The sequence below is a fragment of the Columba livia genome, chromosome 8 (genome assembly GCF_036013475.1).
Source record: "Columba livia isolate bColLiv1 breed racing homer chromosome 8, bColLiv1.pat.W.v2, whole genome shotgun sequence".
Lineage (NCBI taxonomy): Eukaryota > Metazoa > Chordata > Aves > Columbiformes > Columbidae > Columba > Columba livia.
In genome coordinates, this window is record NC_088609.1 from 27,955,295 (window position 1) to 27,975,064 (window position 19,770).

The following is a 19,770-nucleotide window of genomic DNA, read 5'->3' on the forward strand; positions in this document are numbered from 1 at the left end:
GCTGCTCTGCTTCTCTTGAAACTGCCTAGCTTCATTATTATCAGGGGGAAGGAGGAGGGGAAGGGGTTTAATCACTATTTAGCTTTTCTTAGCAAATTAAAATATTAATTACAATACACATTATTTTATCTTTGCTTAAGCTATTTGTAAGTATTGGTGAACAAGAGCTCACTTTATGTTGGAGTAATTTATTCTCAAACTATTCAGACTTACTTCTTCAATTCCTTTTAAAAAAATCATCGGGGCATGAAATGCTGTCTTCTGAGAGCCAAGAAAAACTATGGGTTTTTTTTGTCTCGAAGATAACTGTATAATTAAAGGTACATTTTCTAAAAACTAAAATGTGATTACTTCAGCACAGTCAAATGCTACGGCAAGCTTAGCTGAGCCAGACACCTCCAGACTAATGGACGGATATTTCTCTTTTGTTCGTGTTTACATGTCGCAATGCGGTAATCAAGTTGATTTTTTTCAGTTCACAGAATAATGAAAAAGATAGGAGGAGGCTTTTGGGAAAAGGAGCTATCATAAGGAATCCATGGTCTCTGCAAGTCTACACCTCTGAAGCTTACGTAACATTAGTGATGTTAGTTTGATTGGAATACAGAAAAATTAGGGGATTAGAGAAGTGGCTTATAAAATGAGCAAGATCGGCACTATTATGCATCTTTTTTGAGCATTGTACACATCTTCTTGGTGTGTCCATTCCACTTCTGATTTTTCACTGTGAACGTTCTGCTGTTACATTTCATAGGAAAGGAAATTTGCAGAAAGGGAACAAATTAAACAATGTCTCTGCATAAAATTTTGGCTCAGTAAACTTTTTTTAATTAAATGTATGCTGGGATAAATCAGTATAGTTCTATTAACTATAATGAAGCTATGTTGATTTATACCAACTGCAGATATAATTAATTCATCTATTGAAGTAGTTTGTGTAGAATTCTATGGAAGGCTGTAGGACATACATAGCAGTATGTCAAACAGCTGTAGTCCTACAGGCATTGCCGTAGGTCACTGGACAATAGATGATGAAAACCAAAAGCATTACTGTTTTTTCACTAAACAGTGGCCTGGGAGTTCTGCTTTCCTTATGGTTGTCTTGTGAAGTTTGTGGATATTGCTGGAAAAAGCAGAGCATGGCTGTGAGAGCATTCAGCCTCTGCCATTCAGTCCTGCTAGTCATCAGATGCACATCTGTGTTCTGAACATTCAAAGGTTCTTAAGAGATATGTAGGCTGATTAAATTAAATCAAATTACCAAAGTTAAATCTATTGATAAGCAGAGGGGAAAAGACAATATGAATCTCACCTTGAAAGTCATTTTTGTTTGTTTGTTTTAAACAGTCAAGTTAGCAGTTAAGAAAAAAATAGTGAAGTGAAATTTGCCAGCAGCAACTTCCATTTCAGTTCTAGACCCGACCTTTTTATACCATCACGATCTCTTCCTTTCACCTTAAAGAGCACATACTTTAAAAGCTCAGGGTATGTGGGCAGTGAGGGTCAGCCAACCCAAACAATATTTTTAATTGTAGCCATGGGATATTCATCTCAGAAGACATGCCGTGGGGTCAAAGGATTTTCTTGTCTTAATTGCAAAAACCTTACACAGGCTTACTCCTAGACATCCTTGCTGACCTACATTATTGATGTGGTCTGACTCACTGGTCCTTATTTATTTTGTATGGCACCTTATTCTCCTGCCCCATTTTGGTGTTTTCTGGGTCTTTTCTAGTTGTTCTCTTTGTTGATGCTGTTCTTATGCTACAAGTAAAGCTGAGAAAAGTACATGATGAAGCCTGGGTACAGCACCTCTTGTGCTAGTGGAAACAAATAAGATGACCATTTCTCATTCCTTCTACCTAGGCACAGACAAAGACAGCATTACATTAATCCTGCAGGCATGTATGTATACTGGCTGTCCCCAAATACAATTTTCTTTTTTTGTATGTGGTGCTTTTGGCCTGCACATGACAGGAAGAATTTCTCGTAGGACTGAGACCGTTTTAATGCCGTCCTGTGCTTGCCAATTGCCAGTAAATCTGTGACCCAGGAAGTTAAGCTGGGTCTGTAGTCCAAGAAAATGATTATTTGGAGTTGTGGAATGCTAAATATAGCTCATCTTGGAGGCTTTGAGGGTTTGGCCCATCCTGTAGAGCCATTAAGCCATTTTCTGCGTTATTTTCTCTTCCCATGTTCAAATGAACTTTCTTTATCGCATATAAATAAGAAAGTTTCACAGGGTTGTCACCCTGACAAACTATTCAGTTTTTGTTTTTAATAGAACATGCCTATTAGCAGCAGTATGGTGCGGGCTTGATCTAAGCAATGTTCTTCCTCATACTTGGGTTGTCGCTGTAAGGGTTTCATGGTGTTAACAGCTACTCGTAGACCAGATGCTTTTTATCATAGTTGCTTTCCCCTAGCATTCAGTATGTATAGCATTGTGTGGAGCTTTACAGAAGTGATTTAAACACATACAGCTTCTGCTGTTGCCTTTATAATTCCCTCCTCCTCTAGGTTTTCTGGCGTAACTCATGTAAATTCCTGGTCGATCTAAGAAATTAAATCCTTAATAGTAAAATATATATATATATAATCTGCTTGAGGATGATGAATTGGTGGTTTTGTGTAGGATTATGTACATCTTGTGCACAGATGTTTGACCTTTCCTTTAGACATGTGTTACTTATGTATTTAGGGAGGAATGGGGTTGGCTTTCCAGCAAGATGTTGGATCAGGCCCTTTGAAGGCTTTGATTCTGCCACAGAGAAGCATAAACAACGCAAGTGAGCAAATGATTGCTGCTATTTGCCCCTTTACCTGTGTCAGCACAATTCCCTACAAGCTGAGGGGAATCCAGGAATTAGAAGGCTTTTGGGGAGTAGAGGAGAAAGAAGTTAATAGGGAACATATTATTACAGCTGCTAGATGTGTAATGTTTTATTTACTCTGTGATCTTTCCTTGCTGTATACGAGGCAGCAGTTGAAGGGAGAGTTTAATCTTGAACTCAGGTTTAGCAGCTGGGTTGCCACAGGGTTCCATTTGGATTGGAAGCCAGGAGCACCCGTTTTTGCAAAGGGGAAATCCTGCATCAGTCTCTCACTGGTCCTGTTGATTTCACAGACTCTGTAGAGCTCTTAGCTTCTTTTATTCTCAGAGGTACAACTTTTTCTTCATGAGGATCTTGACTCTGAAGAGTGGGAGGACTGCTGTGATCCTCAGGTCGGGGGGACTTGGTATTCCAGGTCCTGGTAAGCTTAAAGAGCTAGGATGCAGTAGCCTGTTCTGGAAATGCAGAAATATGAAGAAAGAAGCAGCTTCTGCTGAGTTCCTGGTGATCTTCTTGGTGTAGACTTTTTTTTAATTACAATGAGGGCTATATTGATATACAAATGCCTAAAACTATGTGCAACTTACTTTGAGCTTAGGAAACCTAGGAAAAGATGGAGAGATCTTCCAGACCTAAGTAGTCATCTTACCTTGCCATCAACACTTCATTCTTCTGTGGTAGTTATGTTACGATATTGCATCTCTGTTGCTTAAAATATTGTCCTTTCCTCCGCTACTGTGAAAGGAAGCATGCTAGAGATAAAGCAGTCTTACAGACCCTGCAGGTTTAACCACGGTGGGGTCTGGCACCGACCTCTAAATTTGATGAGAGACAAGCCCTTGACTTTTACTTGAGTGTGCTTTTCTCTTTAGTTTTGGAAATGCTCATGTCCAGCAGCTACTTGAAAATAAAATCAGGAAATATGCCTTTCTCTTGTTCAAGACAAAGAGAAGACAAGGATCTCATGGCTTCCTGCTGACTTTAACTGAATGCAGTGTAACAACATCTAGGGATACCAAAACAATTCTTTAACTTGGCATGGTGGTGATAACACAATCTTCAGACTAAACCTCACAAAGTTTGGAGCATCTAGAGAAAGACTGTGTTACAGTAATTTAAGGAGTACATCTGGTAGTCATTTACTTTCTCCTTGCCCTAACAACACATCTTTCTATACATAGTAAAGATGAGAAAGACTGAGAATACATTTTGAGTGGATATGTTTATTAATATTCCTCATTTATCAGTTATGTGCAGTGAGCGGACAAATAAACTCCAACAGATGAGGTCTATCCCTGTCTACTCTGTGATAACACATGTCTTTGTCTGTTAGCAAGCTCAGAACTATTCTCATATAAAATCATACTTTTTTTCTCCTGGGAGTATTTTCATGGTGAATTGGTAGTTCTGGAAAACAGTTTTAAAAAATTGATTAACACTCGATAGCAGTAAATTTCAGATGGACATTGTGAAGTTTTGAAAGTAATTCTATGTTTTGCAATTCCATAATCACATAGACATAACTGTGTTGCGGTGTGATGCTGTACAAAGATGACTAAGGTAGTGCTGGTGTAAGAAACAGTACAGTGTTTGTAGAGTGATTTTTGTGTTCCTCATCAGAGTTGCTAACCCATTGAAGTGCCCAGCAGTGTGACTATACAGCTCCTGGTAATTAGGTGTTTAATTCAGAGATAGCAATTATTAATGGAAATGCAGTATGCAAGGTATACTTATCCTGGGAACATCCTTCTCGTACAGTACAGCCACGTTAACCATATTTCCTTCAGAGTCTGCAACAGCAGAGAACCTGTGATGGTGTGTCTCAAGAGGGAGTACGGAGAATGGAAAATCTTCTAGGATGTAAATGGTTAAACTGAGAATGTTCAAGGAAGCCTGACTCAAAACAAAACAGTGGTATAGGAGAGTGAATGTTTCCCACTAATACAGTTTTTCAAAGTTTTAATTTGTGTTTTCAGTGCTACCAACCATGGAAGCTTCTGTCTCAGGCAGGATCAAATTGGAAACTGTAACGCTCAGCCAAACAGCAGCACGGTAGTGAAAGCAGAGGCCTTGACTCTGGAGACTATTGAGCTGATAACTTAAAGTGTAAAATTGTATTTCTGAATCTCCTAATAAACTACCACCCATGGTCTCCAAAGGGCAATTTTATCTTGTACGTTATGCTATTAATTAGAACTGTCTTCATTTCTGGTCTTTGCTGTATTTTCTTCACTTCTTTCATTACTCAGTGGCAAGCCTGTATTTTATGTGCAGAATAAATGTTAGTCCTGTGTAAACAGCCTATATGCTGTTTATATACCACCAAATTTCTGTTAATTGTATTGAACTGAGGGTGACTTGAAAGCTGTCCCTGCTTCTATCAGCTGTCAGCACAGGATGAACATCACCACTTCAACAGTGCTGTACGGCCTGTTGTGGCTAAGAGTGACAGTGTACCACTGTTAGGAACTGGATTCTCGGGCCATAGCATTTACTGTCATATCAGCTGCTGACAAACTGATATCACCTAAGTCATTTGGAAACCCATGGACTTTGGAATTTTAAGTTATCTTCAGCTGTTGGAGTAGGTTTACTTTTTTCATGGCAAAACTGGTAAATCCAAAGTTAAGAGATACATATGCAGAGTGGCAATGGTACCTCTGATAATTCAGCAGAACTCAGCAAAAGATGAACCAGACATATTTTGATCTATTTCTTAGTGTCATATAAAATATAAAATACAGACAACACAGTTCCTGTGACAGAATGATTATAGTATAAATGGACACATTCCTTTGGAAGTGGAGTAGCCTTGTTGAAAAATCTTCCTAAAGACTTAAATCCAACCACAATGATTTTTTTTTTTAAGTTCCTACAACCTATAAAATTGAAGGATCAACCTTTGTCTGACTGCACGGTTACCTGGAAAAAAGGAATCTTCAATTACAGCTGACAGTGGATTTATTTATAGCGTTTGACACAAGTTCAAGAAGTCCAGTGGCAACGCGGTGTTGAATATAGACCAGTCTGTTCTCTTACAGTTCTATTTGATACCACAGGATTTTATTTTATTTTTAATAACAATGCTTTCAAGATAAGTTTTCATTTTCCTCACCTATTTGACACTGTCAGCAATGAATGCCAAGTAATCAATAGTCCTGACCTAGGATTTATTTTGTAGTCCAAGACTGGCTTTAAAATTCGTCAGGTTGCTTTTTTCCCAACTTTTTTTCCCCACACTGTTATGAATAAAATTGTAGGATATAAGAGCAAAATGGAGACAAAAACTGAGACTCTAAAGATATTTGAAAATTGAAGTCCATCTTCTTCCAATTCATTCCTAAATGTAGCAAAGGTGGCAGTAGCACACCTGGCTAGTCTTCCCCAGAGGAAACCCTCACTTCATGATGAACAAAGCTTGACACTGACCCTGGACTTCCAGCTTGTTCTCTTGGCAGCAGGAGAGGCAGTTGCCACGTCATAGTTTGCAGGTACTAGAGAGCAGGCACGGAGGTCTTGTAATTGTCTTTCAAATTCTCTATTTTTGAAGTGGGCAGTTGGAATAGAAGACTGTACCCTGAAATGCTTGATTGTGATTGAGGAGGACTCAGTAATCTGTCTGAAAAAGTAGGCAAATTTAGGAAGATGCAGCTTGCAAGAGGAGAAACAATGGCTGTTTTCCTCCAGAAGTAGAGGCAAGCACATTCATGGAGGATTTGTTTTCATCCCCAAGCTCTGTAAATGAAAAAGTTTATTAACAGGCTGGAATGATCTGGGTCTGTGTTTTGAGCAGGAAAATGATAAGATTTTGAGTCACTCTGAAACACTCATTTTCCATTTCTACTAGGACTTGTAAAAGTAATCGTTCCTTTTGTAACACTTTTTACACCTTCTCCAACAGCCTTCTCTAAGTTTCCATTTCCATGTGTGCCAGACCCTTGGCAGATGGCAGTGGCTGAGGATATATGGACATTAAGAGATGGCTGATGTTTTGATATAAAAGGCTGGGACGTTAAAAGAGAGATGAAATGTGTATTATATCTTGTATTTAGTTTTGACACTGAACTATGTTTTTAACAATTGCACAGCATTTGTTTGATATTGTATGGTATCCGTATAGTACCTCTTTTATGCCTTTAAGAATACGTATGTGGTTGAAACAAAGATGAAGATTCATAATTCATAATATTTCCAATTGAAACTGCAGAATTAAATACAAACATAAAAGGATTTTTATTATTATCTCCTTACTTGGTAGAATGATAATGTATTTGAATATAAAATAGCAGAGGTTGTAATATCTCACTTTTTCTCCTAAGCCTCTTCATAAGGTTGTGTATCTCTAACAGGAAAATGTCTTAGAGGCAAGAAGTTCTAAGAGGAGGTTAAATGAATGAAAGTCTTGTGGATTTTCTGAAAATTGTGAGCTTCATAAGTCCTGTCTTATATTTTCTGATGCCTTGAAATCAGCAGAAGTGCAAGTCCTTATCTTTGTGTATAATTCTGCGGTGATTAATATTAAATATTGTGTGGTATTTCAAGGATCATGGCCTCAACTGATAAATTTGGAAACATTGTGAACTTCTGTTTTCTGTTTAAAGGACTTAGACACATAACAGCCATGGCTCTGACTTTCAGAATGGTCCCCTAAAGTCCCATCTGGGATGCTCTCTGGGTAGATGTCTTTGCTCAGTGTCTAAAATGACACTAGATACCATTGTTTAAGCACAGAATTATCCTCCTTATTTATTGCTTGGCTGCTCCTTGTGTCTTACAAGGGCAGAGAAGTCTCAGATGTAATTAGACAGCCCTGGAGATTTTCCCTATGAGTGCAGATCTAAGTTGTGGCTTTTTCCCAGCTCTTTCTGAAGCTTGTGAAGGGCCTGGTGGAAAGCAACTGTTTAAATATCCCTTCTTAAAGGAACCTGCATCAGAGGACTCTTCCCCAGTTTGTTCTTGGTGCTTATGCTGGTCCTTCCTCTTTGTGGCAAAGGACTTTGCTGCACTGAAATATGAATCTAGAACACGTTGCAAGAGACTTGCTTGTCTGTCTTTCTTTGGACAGACTGTTCCAGGGGAGAGAACATGCACAGTTAAACAAAATAAGTGTTAGGACAAGTGTCTGTCTCATATTTCTGGAAAAGTATTTAAATCAAAACTCTTGAAGGCAATTTTTTTGGCATATGAGCACTGTGTTCTCCCAAAATGTTTTAACTTCTGAGTTACTCCACCAAGTGCACATTAAATTTATCTGTATTCTGTGAGTTAACTCAGCAGAATAACTGATTTTGAACCTCCACACGAGTTTGAAGAGTATGAGAAGAGAGTCTGGCTCATATCTCAATAAAGAGAAGTAAAACAAGAATTCTAAGTTGTGTTCAGAAGTGAAGACATAACTGCAGCTCATCTGTAGTCATTCTGTTTTGAACAGATATTCCAGATCTTAGACATTTTTCAGAGAATAAACTATGGTATAGAAGAAAAGAAAAGTATAATGCATTTAAATAACTTGCTTCAATTTTATTTATTTTGTATTGAAATAATCACTAAATAGATCTACAAGGCTGATGTTAGATAGTTGCTCGACTATCTTACTAAATCTGAGCCAAGTTATTCAAGTAATTATAATATCTTATTGATACTGCCACAATACTGTAGCAGGACTGTAATAATGCCTCGGGGAGGAACTTGGCCAATAGCTTTTCATTGCCGTAAATATTTTAAGTATCTTTAGCTGCCTAAAGGCACCTTTTAAAATGCACCTCTTTCATTTTGGCATGCTCCCAAAAAGTCAGAGAAGTGCCTTTTGCAGCCTGTCAGAAGGTCACCAAATTCAGTTTATTTTAGAATAAAGAACAGTTAGACAAGCTTTGTATTATTCTTTAGGTATAGAATGACTGTTTAGGGGAGACTTTATTTAGAATTTTTCCAGGGAAGGACATGGTTTGTAGTGAGCATTGTCAGGAGTATAGTTCTAATGCACTTTAGAAATGCATGTATTAATTTGGCAACTTCATTTACTAGTATCAACCTCAGAAGGGTATATGGTTATTAATTTTGTGCAGCTGTTGAAAATCTTTTCTCAACAACATCAATATAGCAAATGTTTCTAGGTAGACCCTTTTCAAAGTGGAACTAGACTTCAGATTCACAAAAGTAAACAGGAGTTTTTGTGATCTCGACACTAGTGGACTATTTTTATTAGAAATTTGGCAGGATTTGCTTATTTTAAAATACACCAAATTAGCTACAGTCAAGATTTCTACCAGCTCTTTGTTCTTCGCAGCACAGAAGGGGGATCTATTTTGGATCTCTCCTTCAGTGCCTTTATGTCTTTGTATTGAAATATCTCACTGGACACATACTTGGGCTTATTTTATTTCGTCCTCCTTAGCTAACACGCTACAGTTCTCCAATTTTTTTTCTTTTGCGGTTTTTGTTTCTCTGTTGCCATCCTGCCTTTGGTCAGTTTTTATTTTGCAGGGGCTCATGTTGTGTGCGGTGTGTTCACTTGCCTTTTCTCATGTAACGTTACAGCCATGGCGAACAACCATAAGCGACAGGCCTTTGAAATCCCTGTCCTTTCCTCAGCTTAATTTTTAACCTATTCTGGGTTAAAATTCTGCGGATTTATTTTGTTGTTGTTTTCTGCTGAGTGCAGGTGAGCCATTACAAGAGAAAGCAATGTGCCGTGCCCTGTTACTGAGCACTGCAGAAGTTAGTGTATGAAAATGAACAAACTGATTCTCTGTCCTTCACTATGATTTGTACTATCCCACTCTTTAGTGAATTAAATGTGTTAATAAAGGACTTATGTAGCAGCTAAGAAGGAGCTGTCTGTCATTTATCAATTAATTACCCATGAAAACTGATGTTACATGGTAGTAGTAATCGTACCCATGGTGTTAAGGCATATGCTACATAAAAATGCAGTCACCTTGAAATAATAGGGGCAAATCAGCTTGTAACCTACAGAATGCTATTAATATTGTAGTTCTAAGTACTGCAGGATGGAAAGTTTTCTCTGAGTGGCCTAGGGATAGATTGTGGAATATTTTCTTTTTGGTTCAAGTTTGCGTGATCATATTGGTTGTGCTACCTTTAATTCTAAAAATCAGACATTTCTCTCTTGTACCAGATTTTACATGCATGGAGTTGGTTTAATGTTTCTTTGGGAAGGATAGGAAGGGGAAGGGCTTGTGGCAGACAGGTGGTAGAAAATCAAGTTGTAAGGCAAGTTAAAGATAGGTAGAACTGGTGTTGACCTCAATGGCTAATTTCTACAGCAGTAGAATGAAGACCCTGATATGGTGCCGTCCTCATTGCTATTCTGTTTTAAAGCTGGGCTAATACAAGGTCAGCTGCAGCCATTTTATTGCTGGGGGAGAAAAGGGTCCATGCAGCTGCATGGTTACGGGTGGGATTATGTACTTCCCAGTCAGTGGTGCTGCATTAGACACTACTACTGCAGGAGCTTAGCGAGAAGACGGTACAAACCAGGAGTACATTTCTGCCTGCTAACACTTACCTGAGTTTGCTCCTGGTAACACCTGGCTCTGGAATGCACAAGAAAACTTGGAAAGAAAGCAGCTGTGGTATACAAATACGGCCATCTAGCTTAGAGGTTATGTAAAATATGCTGATATACCTGCCCTGTCATACTGTCCTCTTTACTGGAAGTATTCTTGAACCCCCACTACATTAATGTCACAGCTTTCCTGCAGTGCTGTAAGACACCAGACCATTGGCTCCTTTTGGCAAAGTCGTTGACTCAATGAACTTTTCTTGCTCTCAGGACTGGAACAGACACTGAGACTGTTCATACTTTGCTGCTGGAGTGTCAGACAATGAATGCAAATGATAGCACATCATTGTTTGTGTTTATATTAGAACTTAGGCATCTAATTAGGTTGTCAATGTCTATTGTCTTTTCTCTTCCTACAGAGAAAGATGTAGTCACTTCCCAGAAAGCTTACTGTCAACAGTTGTAGATGAGGAATAAAAAGTGAGCAGCAAAGAAGAACACAAAGACGGTGAAGGAGTAACAGCAATAAGATGACCTAAAATCTGTTTAAATCAAGAGCAGTATGCTCATTAGCTGCAATTGTCTTTGGAATCTAGAAAGATAGTGCAAGTAATCTTAGTAATCTTTCAGTAAGCTTTGAGAAGAAAATCTAGTGAGTGACTTGGGAAGGCAGCTGACTTTTTTTTGGTTTAGTTAGATTTCTATGCAGTTATTCATTATGGTGTCTGACATGCGCAGGTAAAAGGTTTTCTTTATCCCCTCCTACACACCACCCCAGTGAAAAAACAAACAAAACAACGACCTCAATATGAGTGTAATGGTGTAAGCCACAATATATTGGTAGTTTAAAATGTTCCTCTCCCCAGCTTTAACCTATGGCTTAATAAATGAAAAATAATATGCACTGAATTGCAAAAATTATGCACAGGCATTCATTTCAAAGTTGGAGCTGTTTGGATGCAGCTATAAATGTACGAGTTGTGCCAATAACTAAACAATACATTCATTCTAGCTTTATTGTTGGAGCATTTTACACTTCGAGTATATTATATGCTTCTGATAATAACACTGTGCTCTGTGTACTCTTTGTAATTATGGCAATCTGACTAGTTGCTAAGGTTGAAAAAGGTAACTGCCACTAGGAATCTGGAAAAGTGATTTAATTAATACATTTTTGTTATGTAAGAGAGCGCTGTCAAAATTCCGGTTTTATGTCGAGTTCAGAGATGCTAAAATGCTGCCCTTTGAAGAAAAATGCATTCCTATTTTTTCAGTTGCATTGACAAAGATTTGCTTCAGATTTTATTCCAAAAGTCACTATGGCTCATGTGGAAATCTGGGTTGTAAATGGTGCTACCTCTGTGCAGTAGAACAGGGGTTAGTAGCTTCTGGAAGCAAAACAGCATAAGGAGAAGTGAGGTGAGGGTAAAGGTAAAGATTATGTTGTCTGGAATGTGAAATAACAGGATGTCATCCTTTTTTTGAATAAGCTGTAGCAGAAAAGTTCTTGGATAGAATCTGTGTTACTTAAAACTTGACATTTGGGGCACTAGCTAAAGGAAACATCTCTGTTGTGAGATTTATTCCCAGACCAGCCATTTTGGTGATCATTTCGTGTCAGGGCGCTGGCAGCGCGTACTGGGCAGCCAGTGTTGCTGTAATTGGCTTATTCATTGAGCAGAGGGATCTGTTGTTAAATCCTTTCTGGCTGATTCAAAGCAGGGACTTCAGCCCCGGGGTGCCAAAAGGATGACTGCCATAGTTCTCCTGTTGTATCTCCTTCACTGTAAGAAGATTTCAGCTGGACTGGAGCAAGTGAACGACTGCTTTTTTGCTCTGAATACTGCTTTAAGAATACAGGTTTTAAGTCCCTGCTGACAGTGAACTTGGTTTATCTGTTTTTCAGACAACCAGATGGAAGCACGAGCTCCTCTAAAGACAAATGGCTTGTCAGCGGCCAATTGCAGGTAAGATAAAGGATTCCAGAAGCTGTGAATATTGCAGTCAACTATCTAGGGCTTATTTAATATCTTTTTATTCCAGCTTCTTTCATCACTTTAGTCTTTACTAGTCAGAATATAAGTGATTCAGTTGAATACCTTCACAGAAGTATGATACGATAACTTCTGCCCTATTCCAGTATAGAATGGATGACCTGTATGTTTCACTTGCCCTCTTACTCTTCTTCTGTTTCTATAAAACAAGTCCCCCAGTTAGTCTTTCCCATTTCCTGGTTTGATCATCATCTTCTCCCCTTTGAGCTACTGTGAGCAGGAACTGAGGGTAAAATGGGTATTTATAGGTAGCATTTTAAAACAGCTGCAATTTCAGTGCTGGACCAGCCCTCTGATTAGACAAAGCTGTCATGTATACTCTATAATAAATGTCAGAACAAGGAAGAAAATGACATCCTATTAGAGGCAAGCAATAGCCAGGAAGTAAAACAAGAATCTGTGTCAAAAATAAAAATAAATAAATAAATAAAATAAAAATAAAGAGCAGAACAGAAGTTCAAGGGTGACAAAGAATAGTATCACAGCCCTCTTGGTGAGTAAATATTTTTAGACAGTTATCGATCTAGTGGGGGAAAAGCAGCGTACACTCTCTATTGTGAAATAGCACTTAGTGGGGGTGATACAGAGAGGAACATTATTTCCATTATTGGAAAGCGTTTTGAAAAATGAGGTCTTTTTTGTCTTTATTTTTAACATCTACTACCCAAGTCTAAGAATCAAAAAACTGAAATGCATAAAGATCCTCTTAATGATTCAGAAGAAAAATCATGGTCTCACTGAAGTCAGCAAAAACTGTTGCTATTGATTTAACGGGCCAGGGCTTCACTACAGGCTTTGATGTTATGAACAGTAACCTGGTACTTACGGCAGAACAAAACGTGGCAACAAGAAATATCTTGCAAAAGCCCCTGTCTTACGTTGGCTTTTACTCGTGTTGAAGATGGTGCTGTGGCCCAGGTCTGGGCTTGCAGTATGTGATCCCTGATACTTTTTACCAACTGGGCTAGTTGACCTGGAATCCTTTACTTGTAGGGTCATTTGGCTAATGGAAGAATTTGAATATGCATGACTATAAATGAGTGAGTTGTCTTGATTCTGAAGAGGAAATAATGCACTAAATCTTGTCATTCCCCACCCCCTAACTGCTCAATTATTCCTTACCTGTTGGGAGAAAAGTGATTAAGTAGTGAGCATTAAATTTACCAGTGATGCTACAAGAAGGAGAGCATGGATGTGGAACAGCACTGGCTCTGTGATAAGGTAATAAAACAGAGGGGATGAGCAACAGAGAGAAATGTCAGGAAATAGACGGTACCAGGCAGCAAACCTCACTCTGTTCCCGTTAACCTGTGCAGATCTGGAATAATGTCACGGACCTCAACTAAAATATGCTAATTTCATATTGGCATAAATTGAGTTAAAGACTATTTGGGCAGATCCTGCGTGTTCTGCCACTCCCTGCTGTAACAGAATGCCTGCTTGTGTACTGCCTCGTAACTACAGTGAAACAATTGGGATTATCTTTCAGTATTGCAGGAAAAATATTCGCAGGGAGCTGTATCAGGAGGCCACAATGTTTTTCCGTAATTTCCCAAAGCCAACCAGATATCTTCAAGATCTCTCAGATGCACGAGTTACAGAATGGAATTTCATTCCTTACACTGACTTTTTTTCAGTTGGATGTTTTCAGCAAGTTTTAATGCCTTTAGCACCCAGGACTCACAAATTTCAGTATACTGAGCAGATTCCCAGCTGCTGAGCCATTTGTTTGCAGCTACCACCTTTTTCTTGCTGAGAGTATGGCCTGTTGTACTTCATTCTGGGGCACAGAGCAGAAAGCAGCATGCTGAGCCACCGTGTCACATGGAGACACTTTAGATCATTCCTTTGTCCTGTTTTGGAGGATAAGCAGGTACTAAATATTTGGCATGCAGGAACCCTTGCCTGCTTAAGCATCATCACCATCCATTCAAGAGAAATGCAGCTCTTCTGCAAGCAAGTGGTGCTGGGGGTTTGAAGATGGGTAGATTTGCTAGGCTGAATGCAGCTTTGAACCATCCATGGAACACATAAGTCACAGAAAAAGGTCCTTTTCATTTCAGCATTTGCTAATGGACACCTTCTTAACCCCGTTCCCTGCTTGGTGTTGCTGGATTTTACACATAGTATACTGCCTTGTATGCAGACCATTTCAAGAGCAGCCTTGAAAGCCATTATATTCCTGATATACTTAATCAGAAAAATGTGAAACGGATACAGTTTTCTTTATCACATAATGAAAAAGGACTTAGTTTTTATTGGAAGGAAAATTTTAAGTAAGTTGGCAAGCTTTTAGAACCTCACTAATTGCAACTTGTCACTGGAAGATTCCTTTCAAATTACTAAAACTTGTAAATCAGTGAGTAAAGAAGCAAACCAAGGCTAGTGTTATTTGAACAATTTTCCAGCACTAATTTTTCTGCCCCAAAGAAATATATTTTATGTTTTCTTTTCCTTACAAATGCAGATCAAATATTAACTGATTATATTTCAATGTCATCACCAAATTCTAGGGAAGGATTGAGGAGCAGACAGAAAGAAAAAGAAGAGTTGTTTGTTTTTACGAGGGTAACCAAGAGCTTTTCCGTGTGTATGTTTAATGAATGAATCAGCCTACTTTAGCACACAATTGCTTAGATCGATAATTATTCAAGAAGCAATACTGCCTTGGGAAAATCTATAGTAATAAAAAAGAAATCTGGATGGGCTGAATAACCTTTTCAGGCAGATATTTATCTCCAAATGAAGCTATTTTTTGTAAACTTTCTCTTCTTTAGAAAATGCATTATTGGATGGTTAAAAAATAATCAGTTTGTTAGTGTTTAGAGTCTGAAGTTCAGGGTGGCAGTGAAATAAAGCATTAATGGATGGTATTCTCAGATGTATAGCTGGGAAGATTGTTAGGTTTTAAGTATAAAGTCAAAGTGGCAATATGAGCTGAATCTATGCATCTGTACTCTAGTGACAACTGTTACCATTACCAATATGAACACATAGCAGGTTCTAATTAAAGTTACAAGCCAGAGGGAATAGGCATTAAGAAGAAAAGAATAATTCCGTGAATAAATTGCACTTGATTTACTAGTTCACAAAAAAGGTCTAAAAATTAGTATCTGAAAATTACTTTAAATACAGCATCTATCAAACCACAGAACAATAATCAAGTCGACCTAATTAGAACACTTATAACTATAAGCAGCATGTAGCATGTTCTTATCTTGACGTGGGGAGACCAAGTAGTCCCTTAAGTGCCAGTTAATCTATTATACAACAAACTTTTGCTAAGACCTAGAAGAAACCCCCTGCAGCAGCTACCTGCTTACTTTCCATGGCAGACTACCCAGAATGTAGCTTGTGTACTCTCTGCATCTACATTAAGAGCAACTTCTGCACGCACACCGTGAGTTGGATTGTGAGAGGTCCTCAGCAAATTACACAGCACTTTGTAGGAGCAGTCCATAAATGTAGGTTAGCCTTCTTTATGTATAGGTGTCACTTCTACTTTTGCTTACTTACTCTTAGTATCCATTCAGGCCGGAAATCCTTTAACTATGAGACAAACATGGCCTCTGCAGGTAAGTAGTTTCTAAGAGTGGACGTAGACCAGATTCCGTAACAGATACTGAGTATGATGATGTGCGTATTACCGGCACATCTGGACAGGTGACATTGCCTTGCTGGTACCGACCAGAATTCTGAAGGTTGTATCATGGGAAGGGTGTATCATAGCTTTAGGAAACTGGGCTAGATAGTTTATGGGAAGCCTATGCTAAGGCAAATGTCTAACCAGCTTTCTATTGCTAGGTGCATTGACTGTTTTCTTCATTTTCAGTGATTTTGTGAGTGGTAGAATTTTGGTCCGTTGAAATAAGTTGGCTTGGTTAAACTCAGTTTTGAAAGTGTGCTTTGAAAATTTCAAGACATACTTGGAATGATTAATTTCTAGACTGCTTTCTGTAAGCATCTTGTGATTTGGCAATGCTGGGCCATAAACATGAATCAACAAGTTTGAAGAGTTAGAAATGCTTCACTTGACCAAAGTATTTTGTCAAATTACCCAAACAGATGGACACTAGTGAGATTTTTCTGTCTTGTCTTGAAGAGGCAGTAGCTGGCAGTGCTGGAAAGGAGAGAAATGAGAAAGGGCAAATTAATTCTGTACCTCATTTGATTCATATTATCCTTTTATTTTCCTCTCCATCTGTTTGTATTCCCTTTCTCTCCCCAGCTTCTGAAAAACAGTCCATGATCAGGCTCTTCAGCAGCCTCTAATGTGCTTAGAAACCTGCACTGTTTCGCATAAACTTGCATGTGTTTGTGCTTTGTCATGGAGACGGCCCTGTCACCAGCCATTTCAGCTTTGGGTGACGCTCTCCTCAGGAAGGTTTTTAGCAGTAGCTTCACATTAAGCTACTCCTGCCTGAGAGAAACAGAGCTGAGTGCCAAGGTCAACATTTGCAGCAGTAACATGACTGTAACTCAGCACAGACACTGAAACAAGTAGGCTGCTGCGAGCCTGAGGGGCTAAGTGTTGTGGCCAGACCAATTTTGATTCTCTGAGTTTCATAGGTAGGAGCTGCATGTGGGAAATGGAGGGCCCTGAGTGACCTCGGTGCCCACCTTTGGCTGGTGAGCATCTACACACCGGCCACATGGCACAGCCGGTACCGCAAACATGGTGCTACTTGGCCTTTCAGCAGCTTCAGACAGCCCCTCATGTGTGATTTACGTTATGTCAAAACCCGTGGAATTTTTGGATCTGCGCGGGCAGGATCGGCGACCCCTTCACAACACAAACAGTAAACCCAGTGTGGTCAGAACCTTCAGCTGCCATGTGATGAAAAAAAAAGATCTGGGAGAAATTTTACAGCCTGTTTTCTGTTGCAGAGGGATACAGATGGGCTCACAGAGATTTGGAAAGATTTGCAAGTGCAGCTCTTGCTGCGATGAGCCAGCTGGAGTATGGGCAGGTCAGCAGGTGGTGCAGAGCTTTGGTGGTGGCATTTACACTGTGAAGTTGCACAGACTCGTAGGGCTTATATCTTATCTCCAGACAAATTGTAATTGTTGTCAGGACAGTAGATTCAGCAGGGGAGTGAAGGAGCCCTTTAGTAACGCAATGTCTGGATTATGGCATTCAGAGGCTGCCCTGGTACACGTGACAAGGCAGTGACACTGCTTGTGGTACCCGGCTTGCCGTGGCTCCCCTCCGCTGTCGTGACATGGCTGCACACACGGAGTAACCGAACTTGGGATGACAAAATGTTTTTAGCGATAAAAATGTATGTGTCTACAAGGTTAAAATTAATTCTGCCCCTGAAGTAATGCCTGGACCTGTGGATCATGGACCTGGGGACTTCGGTGCTTGAACTCTACCTTAAAGTTTCTCTTTGAACAGTTAAGTGTTTTTTGGGTCTGACATCTAGCAGCTCCACGTGTAAGCACATAGTGCCGAGAAAACATCGCTCAAAGAGATGTAACTGCTTAGGGCAAGAAAATTGTGCCTCTCTAACATATTAAGTCAATCGTGCAGCTTCTGAGAGTAGAGGGGATGGTTGATGTACTTTATTTGGATTTAAATCCTTGTACAAATATCCCTACCAAGAAGCCATTAAAGCAAACCAGTATTGAGGAAGTGAGAGCTAAGGTAGTTGTGCAACAGAAACTAAGAGGTAAAGTGGGATTAAATGGTCAATTTTTTATTGTGGCAAAAGGCTAACGGTGCAGTGCCCCAGCGCTCCATTCAGACTGGTGCTATCCGAAAGAGGGGATGAGCATGCTATCGGAAAGGTGGCACTGTTAGCTGTTAACAGAGAATTATTTCAGTTAATCAGAACTAGGGAAGATGGTGAATGACCGGGGTTAACAAAGTGAATAAATGGGCAGCGTGATGCTGATGAAATGCAATGTTGACAAATACAAGATTGGGCACACATTCAGGGCAATAATTGGAGGTATCTGTAGGCTTTGCAGGTTCTAAATTAACCATAATTATTTAGGTCATTACTTGCTATGGTCAGATTAGTAGAAAAAACTGTGTTGTGAAGGGTTGCTATGAAAACAAAAGACGATGTGAGACCATGTGGAAAAAAAGAAAAGAAAATAAAAAGAATACACAATAGAAAATACAATTCCATCCTTGAATGAAAAATAACTGTTCACCTGTAATTTTAGTTTTGCCCTATCTCTTAAAGCATACAGATAAAAAGTAATTATCTGGACTGGCAACTAAATGATCTGAGAAATGGAGGAGCTTGAAAATAAGGATTTGTTTAGAAAGGAGTCACTAGGAGACAAAGGGGAAGTATTTAAAACAATTACTAGTATAAAGAATACAAGCTAAGAAGTTTCTATTTATCCTGCTAATGCAAAAAAAGAAAAAAAAACCAACCAAACAGAACAAAAACAACAACAGAAATAACCAAAAAAAGCAAAATGGTATATTTTAAGTGAAGGAAGATGAATTATTTTCATGAAAACCTCCTTAACCTTTGGGTCTCATTCTCTTAAGCAATCATGGAGGCTCCAAGTTCAGCAGCATTATGCTATTTCAGAACCATTCTTATGCTACAAGAGGGCTGGAACAGGTATTCCAGAGCTATTCGATGCTGCTTAGGAAGGTCTGTGCAGATGCTAACCTGCTGCTTCCTATTTGTGAGCCAGGACTTTTGACATGCATAGATGTTTTTGTGCTCAGCTTTGCCATCTCTGAACTGGTTGGCAGTGCAGAGTCTGCGGGATTCCCACTCCCACACACAGGAGCTGTGCATCCAAGGAAGACGTGGTTAGGAATTACATGGACTTTGCTGTGGAAGACGTTTCTTGATAAAGCTACCTATTCTGAAGGTCATTTCTGCACCTGTGACTTCCCCTGTCTGGGATCCTGGAGTGATGACTTCAGCAGCTGGTGCATTGTATGGAATGGTCCTTTAAAATCTCCTCGCTGCTGAGCTGGGGCTTGCATGATTTTCAGCAGCATTTATAACCGCTCAGGCTGCACCACGGTGTGATCCTTTTCACATGCCAGAACTTTGATGGGGAGCAGTTGAGATTAATGATGACATAATACAGTAAGAAGAGATATTAATGCTCTTAGGCATGAATTAATGAAATACCATTGAGAATTTATCCTGCGTGAATAAAAGGATTTGGAAGTTGTCATTCTAAAAAAACCACATGAAGGATTTTACTGAAAGAAACCTCAAACACTGTTGAAATAGGCAGGGTCCTAATGAATCTTTATTCCAGATTTTTGTCAGAGCTGGATCCATTAATTGAATCCCTACTAATTTACAAACTGTTTCTAGAAACGAGAGGCACAGCTCTCTTGCTTACAGGGCTGTGGCACTGCTAATTT

The 19,770-nt window shown here is 39.2% G+C and overlaps 1 long non-coding RNA gene across 2 annotated transcripts in view; it reads left to right on the plus strand.

The window, feature by feature from the left end:
- The window catches only part of LOC110362939 (uncharacterized), an 89,907-nt gene that overhangs the window by 65,126 nt on the left and 5,011 nt on the right, over positions 1–19,770 (plus strand). For both annotated transcript variants that reach the window (XR_010474400.1, XR_002420652.2), the window contains exon 13: positions 12,266–12,326. This is a non-coding gene — a long non-coding RNA (uncharacterized LOC110362939). The remainder of the gene's footprint in view (positions 1–12,265; positions 12,327–19,770) is intronic.